The sequence below is a fragment of the Papaver somniferum genome, chromosome 2 (genome assembly GCF_003573695.1).
Source record: "Papaver somniferum cultivar HN1 chromosome 2, ASM357369v1, whole genome shotgun sequence".
In the NCBI taxonomy this organism is placed as follows: Eukaryota; Viridiplantae; Streptophyta; class Magnoliopsida; order Ranunculales; family Papaveraceae; genus Papaver; species Papaver somniferum.
The window spans coordinates 102,125,946-102,131,336 of NC_039359.1; the positions used below are offsets into that span (position 1 = coordinate 102,125,946).

Below are 5,391 nucleotides of genomic sequence, written 5' to 3' on the forward strand. Positions count from 1 at the left end.
TAAAAATTGATAACAATTTCGTCTGTAGGATATCAGAGAGGACTGCTTTGCGGTTGGATAGTTGTAGGCTGTTTATGATGATGTAGATGGCATGCTTGCTTGGATCAACAAAGTTAAGTTACCTAATTTCGAGATTCGGGTATGGGTTGGATAATTGCTTGGAAGCCTTGGAGCAGGATGGGTTGGCATGTTGCTGGTGGCAAGTTCAAGGACGAGAAGTTTGATGCCACCGAACATATTCTCTCATTGGGCGGTGATGGAAACGTGAAATATAGGCTCTCTTGAAATGCTGATGCTGACAACCATTGGAACTACGGGTATGTGGCATTAATTTTTGTGAAGTCCTCTCAGGTTGTAGCAAGGAATGAGGTGTTAGTGTTGGGTACTTGTGGTTAAGAACGGGAGGTTTGTTGGTCCTTTCGAGCCAAGAAAACTATGAAGTGACTTACTTTCATGTGAATTGGGATTGTTGGTCCACTGAATGAATATTTCATATTTGCATAGGGTACCTTTGTTTTGAATGACTAGTACAGAATGAGAAGACGTATATGAAGGTTAGTTTGAACTTGATCCTGCTTCCGTGCCTGGTAAATTTCACGCAGTTTTCGATCCTGTTGACGTGCAAGTAAGTGTTGCAATGATCTAGGCTATAATGAATGGTAACCTTAAAGAAATTTACCATTCCATTAATGTAAAGGTAAATGTTGCTATAGCTAATGGTATCCTCTGCGAAGTTTCTGATTCGGTTGATGTGAAAGTAAATGTTGAATCCATTAATGCCGTAACTGGATCTCAAGAGAAGGAAATGCCCCATTCACCAAAGAAGAGAAAAATCCCCTAACAAATGAATGCTATAGATGGAGGGGGATCAAAATTTTGGAATTGGTCTGCAAGGACATTTAGGCTCAAGATGTGTACCATGTACGGTAACCGTTGAGTTTCCAGTCTTGGTTTTTGGAGCAGGTTGCTGGTTTTAAGACGGTATTCCACACCAACACTGGAGCAGCATTTGATTTCATTTCAGGCGCATTATAAATAAAAATTGTTTAAATGATCCCACCCTGTTCCTGCCTTCCAGTTGATAGAAGCTGCATATTGGATGTTAGAATTTCATCCCAAATGAATGCCAGCTTGAGCTTGTTTATTGATGTTTCGCCATTTAACCTCTCCATATGCGAGGAAACTTTCACGAGAAAACAGCCCAGGTATGTCCACTCTTTCTGAATCATAATTGAATTTTCATTTCTATTGTCCTGCCATACATAATTACGGAGTTGCATAAGGTACCTCATTTGGAACTTAACTGTTGTTGAATTTGATTTATTTTCCAAACCCACTCCACTTATGCATCTTAACTTTTGTCGGACTTTTCGATCCGGTGTCTAGCTATTGTGGTTTATTACACTTCACATGTTACCCAATGATTAAAACAGGCCGAGGGTGAGGGATCCTTTCTAGTTTCAATGTATACATTATACACACACAAGAATTAACTGTAGTGTCGGATTAATTAATAACTCCATGCTTTTCGCATTTGAAGTAAACTTTATGCTACCAGGTTTTCTTAATTTAGGGGGTGCTGTATCAAATAACATAATAAGCATGTCACCATTTGCAAGTTATGCATCATTTTGCAATAATCATGTCAATTGACCTTGTCTCATACATATTTCCATTTGAGGCTAAATTTGTTGTCAAGAGCTGCACAAACAGGGCAGCAATATAGGTATATTTAGTAACTTGAACAATGCAGATCCTTAAATTGTGGTCGGAGGTTTGACTGCAGATGTAAATAGATTCTTTACAGAGGCTAATATAGGGTTTCCTAGTTTAGTAGGGTTTTCTAGGGTTGGAACTTGGATACAGTATAAAAAGATAAGTAACTTAAACATTTTGCAACAGATGTAGATTATTGTTTGAGAAAGAGGGTAGAACACCATACCTTTGAAACACATTTGAACACTGAAAAAATAATTTTTGAGGAATAAGTTCAAGTGTATCTCAGAGGCATGATCTTTATATCCTCTAATAAAGTATCTTATCAATGTCCAAAATCCAGATTTAATCTAGTGAAGAATACATATCCAAAAACATGTAATCAAACCATTACATGAACCTAAAAGTTATTGTATATGGGAAGGATTTTAAATCTCCATTTATAACATTTGGGTTCTAAGTATAGGTTTGATTTTATGTAATAGAGGATATATTTGATTAATTCAAGTGGCTCAAAGGTATAATTTTGTGAAGAATATGTATCCAAAACATTGGATCAAACCATTACATGAACCTAAAAGTTATTGTACATGGGAAGGATTTTAAATCTCCATTTATAGCGGTTAGGTTCAAGTATAGGTTTGATTTTATGTAATAGAGGATATTTGATTGATGCAAGTGTTTCAAAGGTATAATTTTCTTTTCTCTCAAAAACTAATGTTCAGATTGGGTTAGATTTAACATTCATGTACAGCTACTCTTTCATGGGCACCAACTTATTGTATTTGTTACCGTGAAAGAAATGTTTTAATCTGCATATTTTGATTTTCAATGTTTGTTGGTCATAATACAATGGTTTCTTATCTATAGTTAGATTGAATTCAACTGCAGCTTAGATGTTTCTTTCTAATCTAGATAATTTTGTGATTAATGCATATTCGGAACATTTAAATCACACCATTACTTGAACATGGATTTAATTTCAGGTTTTTAGATCTCCAGGTTATACCTTTTGGATCCAAGTAAAGATTTGGTTTTATACTTGGTCTGATCCATCTGTATGATGAATGAAGTGACCCAAACTTATGGTTTTCAGTCCTCTCATATCACAATCTCATATATAAATAGTGGATTAGAAGCTACGGGTATTCGTTACCCTTTTATATAAAAAAAACATATTCATTTGCAGAACTGGATATTTCTTACACTTTCGAGTCTGAATGGGGTTTTCAGATCTTAAGATCCAAGTAAATTGACCAAGTGATGATAATACTGAAGAACCAAAATTATACATTCATAATCGGATAACTGGAAAATGATAATACTGAAGAACCAAAATTGTACAATCATAACTGGAAAATGGATCTCAATTCACTGCCACCCAAATCCTGTGTGTTTGGGTTATGACTTTAGCTATATTGAGCTGAGTTATCTCCATTTTCACCCATTGCATTTTGAAAGAAAGTCTGGTAAATAACTGAAATGTTCTAATCTGATTTGGGTGAGTGAGCGAGTTATCAAGTTCCATGTACTACTGAGTTACATGGATATTTTGTAGATGCTAAGTTTAGCATTCATTTAAATTTGTCCAGCCTGCAGTTTTTAATCTTCTAAATTTTACTTAGCAATGCTGTTGTTGCATCAACCACATTTGATCTTATAACTTGAGGCAGAATATATTTAGATCCTATAATGCTGACTAAAACTAAACCCCTTACACTCTTACTACTTTAACTGTTCTGGAAATTTTTGTATTTGATGCATTTGAAATTTAAAAACATTACAATTGATACTTGTTACTCTCATCTTTGGAAAGGAAATTATTCTTGTCAGTCTCATTTAATAAAGTGCCTTTTGAGTTTAACTTTAAAAGATTCAGACTGTACTCAGAATAGGATTGTTCAGGATCAGGACAAGAAGTTTTTTTGCTGCGGAAGGGGTATGCCATATAGACCTTGCCAGAATAAGATTCCCTATTTTTACTACACAACAGTTTAGATGGGAGTTACCCTCTTGCTGGCCTCTTCCTAAGCTATGTCCGACGCTGGTCCGGGTGTAAACTGGATCCTCCTGTATACAAACTATGATGCAACTGCTGATGATTATGGTAATGGAGGTTCCGCTGTAGGTTCTTGTGTTTGGTTTGTGAATGATGAGAATGAGAAGTAGGGTTATTTGCAAATACTGTATCAGCAGTAGTAGTAGTGGTCCTGGTTGTATTACTATTATTGTCCTCACTGTTAATCTGGTAGTGTATAAACTGTTGTTGCTCCAAGATTTTGTCCATAGTTCCCAGAAATACCATTCTGAAGTAGGGTGATTCTGCAGTTGTTCTTCATTTTCAATTTTTACTGTAGTATTTCTTTCTGGAAGGTTTCTACAAATTCTGAATTCCGGTGGTTCACCGATGAAAATCAAATTGCCAACACCGTAAACAAAATAAAAATCAAGCATAAATTTTCATATATTACACCAAGAGTAAAACATTGAACACCACCATATCAAGCACACCCTCAACCCTCAAACCAACTTAAATAACAAAATACATTACCAATTTGAGACCTTCTCGTCGACGACAATCGGTGTACCTTCTGGCTTCCGGAGACTAATGGAGGTCAGTTTCTTCCTTGCCTTTCTTGGGTGCTTTTGGCTTCTGAGTACTCTTATAAACTAACCAACCAACACCACACAATATAACACCAAGAAGACAGATCACGATTTCTGAATTCCTTACCAAGCTCGCGGTGTCTTTCTTAATACTCTTGGAAATTTCAACTATTGCATCAACACTAGATGTATCTTCCTTAATACTTTCTGAAATCTCTAATATTGTACTCTGCCGATCTTTGAGAAAATGTTCCGTAAATGTTCCACTTCCATGGTGATGATGATCGTGACCAGCCATCTACAAGTTGTTATGATTTTTCAGTTGATTGATAAACAAATCTAAGCCGAAACCCTTATAAAGAAAACTGAAACTTTCTTTCTTATATCATAGAAATCTTGTGACGCTCACCAAGATGAAGAATATGCTTAGCTCAAAAAAAGAATATATAAGACACGTATCAAGCAAAGAATCTGACTCCGTCAAGAAAAATGTTGCCAAACTAGCTGTCTAAGACAAAGAATAATATTGCCTTTCAACTGATTGATTGATAAATGACTGAAAAAGAGCGAGTACCTCCACAAATACTTGCCTCGATCCCTTGGAAAGCTAATGAACTGGGTTAATTCTGAACTACAATAATACTGTAAAAGGAGAATGGTGATGATGGTGGTATTGTTTTTTATTTTATTTCATTTTCTTGGGAAAATTACTCGTATTTTAAATGGAGGGTTTAGTCTTTGGAGTTTGGTGGAGGAAGAGGCTGGCTGAAAAGTCTTACTCATCTTAGTTTTTTATGTACCGACCTCGGATTTCAGAAGAAGACGGTGGGCTTTCACTCTTTATGCTGGCTATCTGACTCGGAACTGAGGAATGACTACTCAACAATATACAAATGCCCTCCTGTTCCGAGTCTAGGAATTTGACATAAAAGAGCGAGCTATGAGTCTCATTTTGTGCCCATTCAAGATCCGATCACACGACATTTTTATTTTAACCAAATTATATACTTTTTTTATCTTGTTGTCGCCGAATTGGGATGCCCAAATTATTCAGGGAACGAAAGTTAA

At 35.9% G+C, this 5,391-nt stretch overlaps 1 long non-coding RNA gene across 1 annotated transcript; it reads right to left on the reverse strand.

The window, feature by feature from the left end:
- Window positions 1–4,156: 4,156 nt before the first annotated feature.
- LOC113348604 lies at window positions 4,157–5,097 on the reverse strand. The gene is made up of 2 exons (XR_003359731.1): window positions 4,898–5,097; window positions 4,157–4,621 (listed from the first exon to the last, which is right to left on the reverse strand). It is a non-coding gene; the product is annotated as an uncharacterized LOC113348604 (long non-coding RNA).
- Between the last annotated feature and the right edge of the window lie 294 nt (window positions 5,098–5,391).